The sequence below is a fragment of the Tamandua tetradactyla genome, chromosome 1, assembly GCF_023851605.1.
Source record: "Tamandua tetradactyla isolate mTamTet1 chromosome 1, mTamTet1.pri, whole genome shotgun sequence".
Taxonomy (NCBI): domain Eukaryota; kingdom Metazoa; phylum Chordata; class Mammalia; order Pilosa; family Myrmecophagidae; genus Tamandua; species Tamandua tetradactyla.
In genome coordinates, this window is record NC_135327.1 from 201,690,471 (window position 1) to 201,708,196 (window position 17,726).

Sequence of the window (17,726 nt, forward strand, 5' to 3'; positions counted from 1 at the left end):
AGTTTCCTCTGAAGAACTAACAAAATAAAACCCTTTTATTAAAAGTCAATCCGTCTCTGGTGTGTTGCATTCTGGCAGCTAGCAAACTAGAACAGATTTGGTACTGTAGAATGGGGTGCTGCTGTGGTTTGAAAATACCAGCTATATTGGAATGGTTTTTTGGATGGCTAAGGGGAAGATTTTGGAGGAACTGTGAAGAGAATAATGGAGAAGGCCTGGAGTGCTTGAAGAGACTGTTGGTGTAAACAGAACCACTGCTACTCTGGACAAAGGGGGACACAAAGGGACAAATTGGAGTTTGCAGAGTAAGAACCATGGATGCTTGGGTCTGAAGCCAAGAAACCTCAGCCAGGAGAGTGGACCCACCCATATACATGGAGAGGGTGAGTTTACCCTGAAGGGTGAGGATGAGTCTTCCACCTCGTTGCAGTGGAAGAGTCGTGCAGCCTCAGGCCTTGGAGAAGGTACAGCACCCTCTTTGGGGGACTGGGGAGAGCCTGGCTGTCACTGCATGGAGGGGTTGAGCATGTGCCCCAGAAATGACAGAGAGCCTAGGTATGGCCCTGATGCTTGGAGAGGGTGGAGCAGAGAAAAAGGTGGTCTCCTCAATGTACCCCAAGGTTGATTCGGAAAAAGGCGGGCCACTGCATAGGCCCTTGGAAAGGGTGGGATGGCCACTTTCTAAAACTGAAGGATGAATGACTTTCAGACTTTGAAATCCAATGGCGTTTGCCCTGCAGGTTTTACATCTGTGTTCCTTCCAATTTCTCCCCATGGAGAGGAAAGCCTGTATCCTGTGAATATCCTCCTTTGCATATTGGCACCAGATAACTTGTTTTGAGATTCACAGGTCCACAGCCAGAAGAGAATTTTTTGCACCTCAATATTGTTTAAGGTGATATGTGTAGTTGCCAAGTTGACAAGGGGTGGACATGTGGTAGTTAGATTCAGTTGTCAACTTGGCCAGGTGAAGGCACGTAGTTCTGTTGTTGTGGGCATGAGCCAATGGTACATGAACCTCATCTGTTGCTGATTACATCTGCAGTCAGCTGGGAGGTGTGCCTGCTGCAATGAATGACAAGAGACTTAATTGGCTGGTGCTTAAATGAGAGCGCTCAACGTAGCACAGCCCAAGCAGCTCGGCATACTTCATCTCAGCACTCACAGCTCAGCCCAGGCCTTTGGACATGCAGAAAGGAATCACCCCGGGGAAAGTTGTTGGAACCCAGAGGCCTGAGTAAAGGTCAGCAGAGATTACTCTAAGCCTTCCCACATAAGAAAGAACCTCAGATGAAAGCTGGCTGCCTTTCCTCTGAAGAACTAATGAAATAAAACCCTTTTATTAAAAGCAAATCTGTCTCCAGTGTGTTGCATTCCAGCAGCTAGCAAACTAGAACAGCTACCTATCTATCTTGTACTTAGGAACACCATATTGTATCTTATGGTAACATTCTAGCTTACATCTCATTAAAATAATTATACCTATATTGCCTCTTAATATTAAGTGACATCCCTCAACCTTTAGTATTTTGGAATCCTATGCTCTCCAGTGCTATCAGTGTGCCCAGTCCTGTAATGGCTTCTACTATTGTGAGTCCTGCCTATTGAGGATTGCTACCAATGAACTTCTCAATGATACCCCCTTCCAAAGAAAAATCTGTACTACTTTGGTAAATGAAGTGTCTATGCTCTATGCCCTCTTGTACTATAGAGTTGGCCAGTTTGTTTCTTGGTCTTATTAAGTATATTCATTTTAGTGTATGTACTTCCCTAAGCCTTTTGATACCTTCTTCTACCATCTGCCAAGGCATTTGACATGTCTAATACTTTTTGGGTGAACCATCACTTTTTTTAAGCTACCAAAACTGAGGACCACTCCTAGGGTCATTGCCAGGGTAAGTACTGTACCCTGAGAATGTTCCTACATCAATAAGCCTTTCTTACTTAACTTTATATTCAGTCCCCTTTGACCTAGCACCTTCAGCATCTAATCCCACAATACTCTACTGTGTAGAACCTATAGCTCCTTTGACATACAGTCCCTTTTCTCCCTTAGTAGGCCCAGGACTTCACTGATGGGCTTAAGTCATCACATAGTCCTAGTTATTGGTTTAATGTACAAGAGAGGATATTGGGACATATCCTAGAAGGGGAGAGGGCTGAGGTCCTGCAAGGCCAAGTCACTGTTTTCAAGCAAGGAGGGTGCACTGCTTTTGTCATGGAGGATTGGGGTACTTCTTCAGGAGGATCTGAAATTCTATTGTTCTAAGTGCACAGACCAATGCCTTCCAAGTCAAAAGGGTTCTCCTAATTCCATCATGGCTTGCTGTTAGCATAGGGCACTTGCCATCAGTTAATATCCAATCTTCTCTGAGTTCTGCCTCACTTATTAACTCCTGGGTTTAAATCACAGCTTTCCCTCCCTTTTACATGTAGGAAACAAGGAGGCCCTTGAATTTCACACTTTCCTTTAAATTGGTGACTAATCACCATCAGCCTTTTATTATCTTTTTTCCAAAGCATACAAAGCACTAAGAAACAGTTATTTGATTCATAATCCTTAAAATACAAACTCCTTTGTACTTCTCAAACACGTGAAATATTGCATCCACCAGTGTATTGTTTTTTACAGGGATCACATCTCAGGCCATTACCAGTAAAGGTTTTTTTTAACTGTTTGACTTTTTATTTGTTATTATTACTTTTTCAGGTTCAACAAATACTTATATAGCCAAAAATAATTTATTTTTTCTTCCAAGAGTTTATCATGAAAACAATCACAGCTGACTGGTTTTGTTTTCTTCTTCCTCTGCCTCTTTCTTCTCCTTCTTCTTTTTCAGTCCTTGGTGATTATCAAAATAACATTCTTTTTCTATTTTTCTTTTTGCAGCTAGCATACTCAAGATTTCTTCAGTGTTACCTTCCAAAAACCTTAGAGTCCACCCAATGCATATTGGATAGTATTTTAAGCCACAGCTTCCAGAGTGTTCTAGTTTGCTAACCAGTAAAGGTTTAAATAATTTTACCAGAACAATGTGCTAGGACTATCAGTTCTCCACCTACCACCAGTTATGGAGTCTTTATTCAGCTCTAAAATGAAACGAACTTAAAAATAAAATTGGAAATTACTGAATTAGAAAAGAGATATGGTAGCATTGATAAATAAACCTACGAGTTGGCCCTTGAAATAAAGGAAGATCGTGGAGGGGGGGGGATAAAGGAAGAAGGAAGGAGGGAAGGAAGGACAGAAGGAAGGAAAGAAAGAAGAAAGGAAGGGATGAAGGAAGAAAGGAAGGAGAAAAGAAAAAGAAAGTAGTTACAAAATAAACTCATACATCCAAGCAAGAAGAAAAGATAATGCATTTACTAGCTGTGAGCTGCGTATCTTTTTTTTTATATATACTGTGAGGTAGGAGTCACATTTCCTTCTTTTTTCACATGATCCTCCGTTATTGCAGCACCGTTTGCTGAATTTTTTTGGGGTGGGGGACGTGCGTGGGCAGGAATCGAATCCGGGTCACCCACATGGCAGGTGAGAATTCTAATGTAGCTCCGTATCTTTGAACAAGTAGCTTAACCTGTTTTTGTCCTATAAAATGAGGGAAACAATGGTATTTTCTTAATAAGGTTATTATGAAGATTAAACGATGTGAATCTAAAATTATTTAGCATTTCTTGGTATATGGTAAATGCTCAAAATATCAACTACAAAAAGATATCAATTCCTACACACCAATTTCACTGATCAATAAAGATGCAAAAATTTTAAGTAATATATGAGTAAATAGTAATTTAGCATTATGGTTAAAGAATAACACATGAAATCCAAGTTATGCTTTTTTCTTACAATGCAATATTGATTGCATATTAGGTGTAATGGTAATATAATTCAACATATAGATTTTCAAAAGATGTAAAGCATAAATTCAATAAATGTTAACAATACATTGATTAAAAACAATATCCATTCCTCATTAAAATAAAAAGAAAACCTCTTAGCAAATTAGAATATAGCTCTGAAAAATAGAATAGAGCTCTTTCACAGCAATTATTATTCCATGATTAACAGTGAGATAGTTCCATTAATCTCCAGAATAATAATGCAAGGATGGCTGCTTCAGGACCTATTATTAACCATTGTTCTTAAAGTTCAAGGCAAAGCAGTGAAACAAGAAAAATTAATGGAAGCTATAAATCTTGGAAAACAGGAGACTTAATTATTATTACTTATAAATGGACCATTTTCCATAACCTCAAAATAATCAGCTAAAAAACTAATAGAATGAATGAAATAAGTGAGATTGCTAGATTAGAAATAAATATATAAAATGGAATTTGCATATAGAATAAAAATAATTTGAAAAAAATGGGGAAAAGATCCTAAAATAGAAAAATGTAAAAAAGAAGCAAAATATCTTCTTGCTCTTCACTGGAGTGTGCTTTAGATTCATAATATAGAGTGTTTTGCAGCAATTAGAATATCTGTCAGATATATACAGCAACAAGGATAGGTCTTAAAATATGATTCTGGGTGAAAAGAGTAACAGACTATAAAAGACCTGCGGCAAAATTTTATACATTTTAAAATACATGCAAACAATGCACTTTTTAAAGAACATACATCAACAAAATGGTACATATAGGATGGTTTTCTATTCCAGAGATTGGTGGATGGGGAGAAAAGGAAGTGAATGGAAAAATAAAACAAGAGATGGGCACTGTAAGAACAAGTGGTGATAGTGTATTAGTCAGGCTTATCAGTGAAACAGAGCCAACAGAATATATGTAAAGGAATTTATTGTAAGGAATTGGCTCTCATGACCCTGGGAGGGTGGCAAATCTGAACTCTGTAGGGCAGCCACAAACTAAAAACTCCAGTGTTGAAGTCCTTAGTCTGAATTCCCTAGGGGATGCTGGTCGACCGGAAATTCTGGCAAGAGCCAATGTTGAAGTTGAGGTAGAGATTCTTCTGACCTCTGAAATCTTCATTTCTTGGTTTCTAAGACGTCCTACTGAAAGGACGAGGAGATTACCTATTTTGCAAGATCTCTTCTGTTGCTTATAGATGCAATTAACTGATTGTAGATGCAAATACCATCTACAAAATATCCTCATCTTAGCAAGCAGGCCAGTGCTTGACCAGTGCTTTGGCCAGAACTTGACCAAACAACCAGACACCATAGCCTAGCCAAGTTGACACATGCTATTAACCATCAGAGATGGTATGTTATAAATTGAAGAATGTGATTAACGTAACTCTTTGCTTCTGAGGAAGAAAAAAATAACAGGAATCATTTTAAATGTATGACATCCTATAAAGTCCTAATATATAATCATTGTTGAATCTTGAATAAATGACTTATCTTGAATAATAAGTTCATGAGAATAAGTAATGTTTGGGTTTGCTAAAGCTACTGGAATGCAATATACCAGAAATGGGTTGGCTTTTACAATGGGGGTTTATTAACTGTTCTAGTTTGCTAGTTGCTGGAATGCAATATACCAGAAACAGAATGGCTTTTAAAAAGGGGAATTTAATAAGTTGCTAGTTTACAGTTCTAAGGCCAAGAAAATGTTCCAGTTAAAACAAGTCTATAGAAACGTCCATTCAAAGGCATCCATGGAAAGATACCTTGGTTCAAGAAGGCCAATGAAGTTCATGGTTTCTTTCTCAAGTGGACGGGCACATGGCAAACAAAGAGTTTTTCTCTCAGCTGGAAGGGCACATGGCAAACACGGCCTCATCTGCTAGCCTTCTCTCCTGACCTTTGACTTCATGATGCTCCCCGGGAAGCGTTCTCCCTTGTCATCTCCAAAGGTCGCTGGATCTTGGACTCTCTGTTTTGTGGTGTTGCTCTCTCTGAATCTCTTTTCTCCAAAACGTTTCCTCTTTTATAGGACTCCAATAAACCAATCAAGACCCACTGAAATGGGTGGAGATATGTCGTGACCCAATCCAGCTTAACAACCACTCTTGACTAAATCACTTCATCCAGGGAGATGATCTGATTACAGTTTCAAATATACAGTATTGAATAGGGATTATTCTACCTTTATGAAATGGAATTTTGATTAAAACATGGCTTTTCTAGGGGCATACATCGTTTCAAATGAGCACATTAACTTACAATTTATACTTGTTAGGGTGTGAAAATATCCCAATTAAGCCATTAATATGATGATACCAGGACTCTAAAGAAAGCCACTGATATCTAGGATACCTCTGTCACATGTGAAGGCACGTAGCCAGCATCTGCTGGTCCTTTACTCCTGGGTTCCATTGCTTTCAGCTTCTGATTAAAGTTACTTTCTCTCTGAGTGTCTATGGAACCTCTCTTAGCATCTCCAGGACATTTCTCTCTAAGCCCCCTCTCTCGGTGTTTCTCTCTCTGAGTTCTCTTGGCTCCTCTGTCTTTCATCCTCTCATGAATGACTACAGTAAAAGATGAAGACCCACCTTGAATTGGGTGGGTTACATCTCAATTGAAGCAACCTAATCAAACGGCCCACCCACAATACGCCCACACCTACAGGAATGGATTAAAAGAACATGGCCTTTTCTGTGGTATATAACAGCTTCAAACCAGCACAGACAGGATACTTAAAAACCGTCATCATAATGGTGGCCCTGTTCTATATGGTAGGTGGAATAATTCCCCTCCCCCAAATGTTGTCCACATCTTGATCCCTGAAATCTGTGAGTATGCTACTGTACATGGAAAATGGGACTTTGTAAATGTGATTAAGTTTAGGATTGTAAAATGGAAAGATTATCCTGGATTTATCCAAGTGGGTCCAATGTAATCACAAGAGTCCTTATAAGAAAGAGTTAAGAGTGTTAACATAAGAAGGAAATGTGATAATGGGAGCAGAGGTCAGAGAGAGAAGGCAATTTGAAGATGCTATACGACTGGCTTTGAACATGAAATAAGGAGCTGTGCTGGTTTGAAAGGATATATGTCCCCTAAGAAAAGCCATGTTTTGATATAAATCCCATTTCTTAAAGGTAGAATAATCCTTATTCAATACTGTATATATGAAATTGTAATGAGATCATCTCCCTGGTTGATGTGATTTAGTCAAGAATGGTTGTTAAACTGGATTAGGGGATGACATGTCTCCACCAATCTGAGTGGGCCTTGATTAGTTTCTGAAGTCCTATAAAAGAGGAAACATTTTGGAGAATGAGAGATTCAGAGAGATTCAGAGAGAGCAACACTACAAAGCAGAGAGTCCACCAGTCAGCGACCTTTGGAGATGAAGAAGGAAGACACCTCCCGGGGAGCTTGTTGCCATGTGCCCTTCCAGCTGAGAGAGAAGCCCTGACTGTGTTCACCATGTGCCTTCTCACTTGAGAGAGAAACCCTGAACTTCATCGGCCTTCTTGAACCAAGGTATCTTTCCCTAGATGCCTTTGATTGGACATTTCTTTAGACTTGTTTTAATTGGGACATTTTCTTGGCCTTAGAACTGTAAACTAGCAACTCATTAAATTCCCCTTTTTAAAAGCCATTCTGTTTCTAGTATATTGCATTCCAGCAGCTAGCAAACTAGAACAGGAGCCATGAGCCAAGGAATGTAGATGCCCTCTAGAAGCTGGAAAAGTCAAGGAAACAGATTATTCTCTGAAGTTTCCAGAAGGAAAGCAGCACTCTTGACTTTTTTAGCACTTCCGACATCCAGAACTGGAAGAAAAAATTTTGCTTTGATAATTTCTTTGTTTTTAGAGTGAACTAAAAGATTGACAAAATTTAGGGTTGAAGAAAGTATGAGGAAAAGGACATTATCCCATATGGTGGGTGAGAGTATTTTTTGGTACAAAATTTTGAGAATATATTTTCATAAAATGCATCAAAATATAAAATTGGCCTAGCAATCCCACTTCTGGGAATTTATTTAAAGGCAAATATCAGAACTGTACAAAAATGCATGCTTAAAATTGTCCATTCATTGTTTGTAATACAGCCAAAAAAGTTTAACAACTTAAAAGCCTAATAAAAGGGATATATTACAGTGATCTAGTACTCCTTTAAACTAGCATAATTGGTAATCATAAAAAACGATGACATATCTATTTTCATTGGCATGGCAAAATGATTTGTAATATAGAGATTATTTGTGAATAGAGATTATTAGCATAACACTATATACATTATATATATATATAGTATGTGTGTGTATATATATATATACACTATATGCATTATATATAATAATGTTTATGTAAAATTATAATTCATACAAAATCATCTGGAAGAGTTTTTACCAACATGTTTAATGCAGTTTTCCCTGTTATCTTGGGAGCTTTTTGTCCTCTTCTTTATAATATTTTGTATGTTTAATCCTCATCCTCTTTTTTTTGTAATAAATGTATACTTTTTATATTTTATGGAAACAATAAAGGTATTTTTTATTTTGGAAAAATAAAATGCTTGCCGTACAAAACTGGTAAGTTGATGAAACATATGTGAAAGGGCCTTCCTACATAAAAGAGGCTTTCTATATAAAAGACATGAATCATTAAGAAGAGTTGGGAGACAGAAGAAGGCAATGCACAAAAGGATAAAAAAAACAAACAAACATGGTCAATAAAATCCTGAAAATATCTCAATCCTCTTAAGTAATCAAAGAAATGCAACAAAACAATGGCTTTATATTTTCTTCTATTATATTGATAAGGGAAAATATTTTATCTTCTTTGGTCAGCAACTCCTGGATATTTCTAAAAGTCAAAACTATTATAAGAAGACATTTAAATGTCAATACAGCTGCCATTTTATCTTGAATTTGTTCAAAGTAACAATATTAATGTTATATTATTCAAGCCACTGTGACAGCCCCACTGAGCTGACTCGCTTTGACGAGCCACACTGCCCTGCGACCAGAGTGACTGTGTCAGGGAAAGGGTTCAGGCACTTTACCATCTAAAAGGCTAAGATCTTGTTGACTACTTGGATCGAATCCCACAGAGAGCTATCTCAAGACTATTTTAATGTGATTAATTTCTCAAATTTATAAAACTGGAAAGTTGTTTTTAGCACAATTGCATTATCTCATAGAACATTTATAGATTCGAACCACCAATGTGCATTAAAATAGCCAAAATTAAAGCAAATGAAATGAAATGTCTTTGTTGGTAGGGTCTGTGCTCACTAGCCTTTAAAAATGCTATCTATACACTTTATCTTTAGTGGTGGGACAGAACATTCTGTTCATTCAAACACATCCATTCATCAAGAGCAGAGACTAAACGAAACTGGACTTCAAAAGAGTGACCTTGCAGTTAACTGAGTAGGATTCTCAGCCAGCAGGAAATAGAGAATATTATTGGAATGCTGGGAAGCCCTTAGTAGGGGGTCCCTGAAACCGATTTGCAAAACGACAGTGTGATGTCAGGGGCATCAATTTTCATTCTTCCATCCTAAAACAGATTCCTCTCCCTTTTGCTCTCTGATGCCTGAATTTCCCACCTGAGACTTCTTTTCCACAACATGACTTAAGGCATCATGTATCAATGCTCCAAGTAGAGAACACAGTGATTGAGACTCAGAACATGGCTCAGGCTTTTCTAGAATGGAAGGGCACTGGGCAACAGATGAAGGTCATTACTGCAGGGAGAAAATGTAAAAGAGGAAGCAAAAAAAAATAGCAGATTGATATTCACTTTGTGATTTGTTCTGCTCTGATGGTAACCATTATTACAAAACCAATGGGCAGTATATGTGTGGGTATTTCAATACACACAGATTATGACACCTACCTTCAACTTTGAACATAAAGAATAATGTCTTGTGTATAGAGTAGAATTTCCATTAATAGGAACACAATACACCCATAAAATTTATGGGTCAAGTTTCTCCATTTTCCTTATCCCCTACTTTAAATAAAGAGGCAAATGTCAAATATTGAAAGACAAGCAGTATATTCTAAATTCGATAAGCCCTCGTAACACCTAAATCTGTTTTGCAACCTCTGGTCCTGACTAGTTAGCATTGCTAGTTGTAGTACGGATTCTGAGAGATGTCAGTATCCTTAAAGTTTTACTCTACTGGCTAGATTCTTTTACCAAGAGAAAGATACACAAACATTTCAGAAAACTTTCAACAAAGCCACCATCTCAACCCTTCTTCCTCCAAATTCCTTATGGCAAAGTTTCAATATTATAGTTCAAAATCATTTAAACTCTATGAGATCCTATCTGTCATATTAGAAAATATGTTTCAATAAACTGTAAGCTTTGGACAACTGTTAGCCCTACTAGTTAACTTTGAGATTTCAAGAGAATTTGGATGAGACACTGAAAATAGAAGGAAACTAATGTGTTACTATTTAAATGTTTTTGGAAAGGTAATAATCCTACAACTTTACTCTGAAGCTAAAAACTACTAAGAAAATTAAACACATAATCATTGTTCAAGACCTTAAAATAGAATAAGATTTTAGGCAACAACTAATAAGGTTGGTGAAGATTAGATTTTATAAAGTGAACTGAACAGACTTAGATATCATTAGAGGGAGAGGTGGGATTGTAGAAGCTCATCTGAAAAAAAAGTCTAACCCATTAAGAACTCTAGAGGCTAATCTAGGCAGCATCTGCCTGAAATCTTGTTGTTCCATTTCTAGGCAGCTTGAGCTGCTGGACAATTCTTTCTTATGCTGAGTGCCGGAATCTCTCCCTCTAACTTCTGGTCTTGGTTCTGATCTTTGGAGTCACTTAGCACAATTCCCTTCCCTTGACATTTTTTTTTAAATGCAATTTTAATGAGCTATAGTCACACACTATACAATCTATCCAAAGTATACAACCAATGACTCCTAGTCTCATCAATTTGCACTCATCACCATGATCAATTTTAAAACATTTTCATTACTCCAGAAAAAGAAATAAAAATAAAAAAGAAAACCTCAGGTATCCCACATCCCTGTTCTCCCTTAATATTGACCCTAGTGTTGGTGTGGTACATTTGTTAATGTTGATGAGAGAATATTAAGATATTACTATTAACTATAGTTCATAGTTTGCAGAGGTAGATTTTTCCCATATACCCCTCTATTATTAACTCCTTGTAATAGTGTCATGCATTTGTTCTAGTTCATGAAAGAACTTTTTTATATTTGTACAGTTGAATCAGAGTTATCATCCACCATAAGATTCACTGTGTTATACATTCTCAAGTTTTAACCTCCAGCTTTCCTTCTGGTGACATTCATGACTCTAAACTTCCCCTTTCCACCACACTCACCCACAATTCAGCACTGTCAATTATATTCACAATAATGTGCTGCCATCACCTCTATCCATTTCCAAATTTTTTAGTTTGACCTAGTTAAAAATTCTGCAAACATTAAGCAACTGCTCCCCATTCTTTAGCCTTATTCTATATCCTGGTAACCTATATTCAAGATTTTCTCTCTGTGAGTTTACATATTATAATTAGTTCATATATATATTAGTGAGATCATACAATATTTGTTCTTTTGTATCTTACTTATTTCACTTAACATAATGTACTCATGGTTCATCCATGCTGCCATGTGCTTTAGGAATTCATTCCTTTCTACTACTGAATAACATTCAATCATAGGTGTATAACACATTTTGTATCGATTGATGGATGCTTGGTTTGTTTCCACCTTTTGGCAATCATGAATAATGCTGCTATAAACAGTGGTGTACAAATGTCTGTTAACGTCCCTGCTTTCAGATGTTCTGTGTATGTACAAAGCAGTGGGATTGCAGGGTCCTGGGACAGCTCTATAATTAGCTTTCTGAGGAACCAGAAAACAGTCTTCCACAGCAGCTTACCATTTTACATTCCCACCAGCAGTGAGTAAGCATTGCTGTTTCTCCACATCCTCTAACGCTTGTGGTTTCCCGTTTGTTTAATAGCGGGCATTCTAATAGGTGTGAAATGATACCTCATTGTGGTTTTGATTTGCATTTTCCTAATAGCTAGTGAAGCTGAGCATCTTTTCATGTGCTTTTTAGCCATTTTCCTCTTTGGAAAAATGTCTATTTATGTCTTTAGCCCATTTTTTAATTGGGTTGTCTTTTTATTGTTGCGTTGTAGGATTTTACATATTTTGAATATCAAACTCTTATCAGATATGTAGTTGCCAAATATTTTCTCCCACTAAGTTGGCTGCCTTTTCACCCTTTTGACAAAGTACATTGAAGCACAGAAGTATTCAGTTTTGAGGAGGTCCCTATTAATTTATTTTTTCTTTCATTGTTGTGCTTTGGGTATAAGGTCTAAGAAACTGCCACCTATCAATAGATCTTGAAGATCTTACATTTTCTCCTAGGATTTTTATGCTACTCATTCTTATACTTAGGTTTTTGATCCATTTTGAGTTTATTTTTTACAGGGAGTGAGCTAGGGGTTCTCTTTCATTATTTTGGATAGGGATATCCTATTCTCCCAACACCACTTATTGAAGAGATTGTTCTGTCCCAACTCCTTTTAGCAATGTTTTGTAGTTCTCTGTGTAAAGGTCCTTTACAACTTTGGTTAAGTTCCTAGATATTTGATTCTTTCCGTTGCTATTGTAAATGGGTTTTTTTTTCTTGATTACCTCCTTGGATAGCTCATTACTACTGTATAAAAACACTACTGATTTTTGCACGTTGATCTTGTATCCTGCCACTTTGCTGAACTCATTTATTAGCTCAAGTTGTTCTGTTCTGTTTTTTTACAGGATTTTCTAAATATAGGGTCATGTCATTTGCAACTGTGAAAGTTTTATTTCTTCCTTGCTGTTTAAGATACCTTTTATTTCTTTTTCTTGCCTAATTGCTTTGGCCAGAGCTTCTAGGGTGATGTTGAATAACAATAGTGACACTGGGCATCCTTGTCTTGTTCCCAATCCTAGAGGAAAAGCTTTCAGTCTTTCAGCATTGAGTCTGATGTTAGCTGTGGGTTTTTCATATATGCCCTTTATCATGTTGAAGAAGTTTCCTTTGATTCCTACTTTTCAAAATGTTTTTATCAATAAATGATGCTGAATTTCATCAAATGCTTTTTCTGCATCAATCAAGATGATCATGTGGTTTTTACTTTTTTATTTGTTATTGTGCTGTATTACATTAATTGAGTTTCTTGGGTTGAACCACCCTTGCATAGCTGGAATAAAACCCATTTGGTCATGGTATATATTCCTTAATTGTGCTGTTGGATTTGATTTGCAGGTATTTTGGTGAGGATTTTTGTATCTATACTCACTAGAGGAATTGTTCTGCAATTTTCTATTCATGTAGTATTTTTATCTTGTTTTAGTATTAGGATGATGTTGGTTTCATAGAATGAGTTGCAGTGTTCCCTCTTCAATTTTTTGGAAGATTTTGAGCAGGGATGGTATTAATTCTTCCTGGAATGATTGTTACAATTTTCCTGTTTTAGGGCTATAAATTTCCTCTCTGCTCTTCCTTTGCTACATCCCAAAAGTTTTGATACGTTGTGTTTTGTTTTTAATGGTGTTGAGATATTTACTGATATCTCTTGAAATTTCTTCTCTGACCCATGGATTGTTTAGGAGCAAGACACAAGATTGTGTCTTGGAGTAGGTTTATTTGGATTTATTCTCTTTAGAATATGTTTGGCTTCTTGGATTTGCATAATTATGTTTTTTTTATAAGGGTTGGGAATTTTTCAGCCATTATTTCCTTGAATATTCTTCCTGATCCTTTTCCCTTCTCTTCACCTTCTGGGACACCCATAATGCACATGTTTGTAAGCTTTGTGGTGTCAATAACCTCTTTATATGTGCAAACTTTCAGATTCTCTGGTTATTATTTATTTCCACCTTCATTCCATTATGATCAGTCTTTTAATATTTATTAATGTTCTAGTTTGCTAGCTGCTGGAATGCAACACACCAGAGATGGATTGGCTTTTAATAAAAGGGGATTTATTTTGTTGGTTCTTCAGAGAAAAGGCAGCTAACTTTCCACTGAGGTTCTTTCTTACGTGGAAGGCACAGAATAGTCTCTGCTGGTCTTTTCTCCAGGCCCCTGGGTTCCAACAACTTTCCCTGGGATGACTTTTTTCTGCATCTCCAAAGACCTGGGCTGAGCTGCGAGTGCTGAGATGAGGAATGCCGAGCTGCTTAGGCTGTGCTACATTGCAATCTCTCATTTAAGCACCAGCCAATTAAGTCAAATGTCACTCATTGTAACAGACATGCCTCCTAGCCAACTGCAGATGTAATTAGCAACAGATGAGGTTCACGTACCATTGGCTTATGTCCGCAGCAACAAGAGTAGGTATGCTCACCTGGCCAAGTTGACAACTCCATCTAACTAACACAATTAAGACCTGTGTTAGGCGCCAGCATGTGATATTCCCTGGAGACTGTACTATGCGTGCTTGAGAAGAATGTATATCCTGCTGTGTTTGGAGGCAGTGTTCTATGTTTGTCAGTTAGGTCTAGTTCATTTATCATGGTATCTACATTCTTTGTTTCCTTAATGATCCTCCATTTAGATGTTTTATCTACTGGAGAGTGTGGTATGTTGCAGTCTTCCAGTATTATTATAGAGACATCTGTTACTCCCCAGCCAGTATTTGCTTCATATACTTTGGGGCACCCGATTAGATGCACAAATATTTATGATTGTTATTTCCTCCTGTCAATTTACCCTGTTTATTAATATTTAGTTTCATTTGTCTCCTAAAATATTTTTGCATTTAAAGTGTATTTTGTCTGTTATTAATATAGCTACTCCAGCTTTTTTTTTTTTGGTTACTGTTTGCATGGAATGTCTTTCCCCATCCTTTCACTTTCAGTCTTTTTGTATTTTGGGGCCCGAAATGAGTCTCTTGTAAACAGACCATAGATTTCTCATATTTTAAAATATATTCTGTCAATCTGAGTCTTTTGATTGGAGAATCTAATCCATTAACATTCAGTGTTATTACTGTAAAGGCCGTACTTACTATAACTATTTTATTCTTTGGCTCTTATTTGTCAGATCTATTTTATCTTCTCTTTTTATTCTTTTCTTGGCTTCAGACCCGAACTTCCATGGTTCTCACTCTGCAAACTCCAATCTCTCCCTTTTGTGTCCTCCTTTGTCAAGATTGGTAGTAGTTCCATTTACACCAACAGTCTCTTCAAACCCTCCAGGACTTCTCCATCATTCTCTTCATGGTTCCTCCAAAATCTTCATTTCTGTACCCTCCTCCAGGCCTCTCTGTCCTGTCTTCTTTTCAGCTGGTAGAATTCCCTTTAGTCATTCTTCTCCGGCAGATCTCTTGATAATAAAATCTCTCAGCCTCTGTTTACCTGTGAATATTTTAAACTCTCTTCTTATTTTTGAAGGATAGCTTTGCTGGATAGAGAATTCTTGGGGGGCAGTTTTTCTATCCTCAATATTTTGTACCCTATCTTCTTCCTTCATGGTGTCTGATGAGAAATCAGACTTAATCTTATTTGGCTTCCCTTGTATGTGGTGAATCGAATCACTTTTCTCTTGCTGCTTTCAGAATTTTCTCCTTCTCTTTGGCATTTGACAGACTGATTAATATGTGTCTTGGAGTGGGTCTATTTGGATTTATTCTGTTTAGAATATGTTGGGCTTCTTGGATTTGCATAATTATGTTTTTTATAAGGGTTGGGAAATTTTCAGCCATTATTTCCTTGAATATTCTTCCTGACCCTTTTTCCTTCTCTTTGCCTTCTGGGACACCCATAATGCACATATTTGTAAGCTTTGTGGTGTCAATAACTTCCCTGAGACCCTCCTCAAATTTTTCCATTTATTCTTTTGTCTGTTCAAATTTGGTTCCTCTTTTCTAACTTACTGACCCTTTCTTCTGCCTCCTCAACACCTGCTGTTCTCTGTCTCTATTATATTTTAAATTTCATTTGCAGTGGCTTTCATTTCCATAGTGTCTGTTACTTTTCTATGTATTCTTCCAAATTCCTTTTTATGCTTTCTTAGGGTCTTCTTAATATCCTTTACCTCTTAATGAATATTTTCCTTCATTTCTTTGAATTTAGATTTGTTTGAACATCTTTGATTAGTTGTTCCAAATTCTGTGTCTCCTATGACTTTTTAAATTTTCTCCTTTGATGGGGACACATCTTCTTGTGTTTTTGTATGCTTTTTTGTATCAGCTTTTTTGCTGATAACTGGTCATTTGATTATTTTGATGGGTCTATCTGAAGGTTGTTTTCTCCCTCTTAACTAGGATATAGTTGTTGCCTGAGTTTGTATTAGGACACTGCTTTGACAGTTGGATTGTCAGTATTTCCCAACAAGTTAGGGCTGGGTACTCATGCAGGGGGTATAGACCAGCTCTGATGAGCCTGGGTTAGGGTCTGGAGAAGCTCTGAAAAGCCCTGATTTTTTCCCCTGCACTTTCCAGCCATCCCAGTAGGTGGCATGCTTCAGTTACTTATTCATCCTCAGAGTATTTAGTAAGTGTTGGACACAACAGAGCTGAAACTGTAGGGATCTCACTTCTCCTGCAAATATCTGGCTCAGTTTTGGGCTGTGTCCCTCTCTGTACTTAGGGTGGAGGACTCCTACAGCCGCTCTAAGCTTCAGTTTTCCCCTAGGCAGGGATTAGGCCTTCTGCTTCCCTCAAGAATGGGGCGTGGGTGCTAGAAGCCACCACCAGAATTACAGTCTTTGTCCATGTTTCCTCAGCCCCTTTTTCCACACCAACCTGGGCATTGAAATGTCCTCCTCTGTCTCCCAGGTCCCCAAACCATTGCTTTGGACAATTTCTGCCTGGCTACTTGCTGCTTTTGGGGAAGAACTAGGTTTCGCAGTTCCCTCCATAATCTTCCATTTTGGAAGTTCTTCCTTGCTGACCTTTTGTATTCCACCCTCCCCAGCAGCTTATATCCTGCCATGGGTCCCTGTGGGTTTGGGTCTCTGTGTCTGGATATATAGGTGGGGATGTGTCTCACTGTTGTGAGAGAATTTATAGTTTGTATTCCTGGTGGGAAGTGGAAGGGATCCTAGTCACTGCCTCTGGGCACTTCCCAAGCTGCATGGAACCAAGTGTGGGGGAGGAGAGAGGACTAGTCAGTCTGGGATGAATGTTTACTACCTGATATTTTTCTCTTTCTTCAATTCAGCATTTGTGGATCCTTATCTAGTCTACCTTCCTCTAAAGTTCTGAGAAAATGAGATTTGTCCTTTTATTTGCTGAATTTCTGAGGCAAGATCTTACATTGCCATGTTGATGATGTCACCTGACTTTCCCCTTGATACTTGAGAATGGCCTGTCTTTGTCTCTCCATCCTCTCTTTTTTTCCCCTCTAGATTAGAACACTCCTAATTGTTTCCTCCATTCCTTATACTTGACATGCTTGCCAGATACCTGGCCTTGGTGACTGTTCAACTGTGACACTCAAATGTGGTGCCAGATATGAAAAGTATTAGTGAAGACACATCTTTCCAGCTCAGAGATGAGGAGGACTAGTAATACTTCTCTTGTCTAAAAACAATTCTATTAAAGTTGCCTAAGACTGTCTACTTTTTCTAGTATCCACTTCACACTGTTAAAGTGTCAGGCTTTGAAAAGGGAGGCTTTTGCTTCCGATGCACAGAATTATTTTCATGAAGTGGAAGAAATATAGTGTGGATTGCAAAAAACAAATATGTAGAGGAATGGCAAGGAGTGGTCATCTAAGGGACAAATTTAACCAGTTTGCAGACACAGGCTCATTCCATTAAAAAAATCCTGGAATCTTGATCATGAGTTAATACA

The 17,726-nt window shown here is 37.6% G+C and overlaps 1 long non-coding RNA gene across 1 annotated transcript in view; it reads right to left on the reverse strand.

Annotated features, from left to right (window-relative positions):
• Positions 1 to 3,392: 3,392 nt before the first annotated feature.
• LOC143687871 (uncharacterized) overlaps positions 3,393 to 17,726 on the reverse strand; it is a 107,637-nt gene continuing 93,303 nt past the window's right edge. Inside the window, exon 6 of the long non-coding RNA XR_013177717.1 lies at positions 3,393 to 3,589. This is a non-coding gene — a long non-coding RNA (uncharacterized LOC143687871). The remainder of the gene's footprint in view (positions 3,590 to 17,726) is intronic.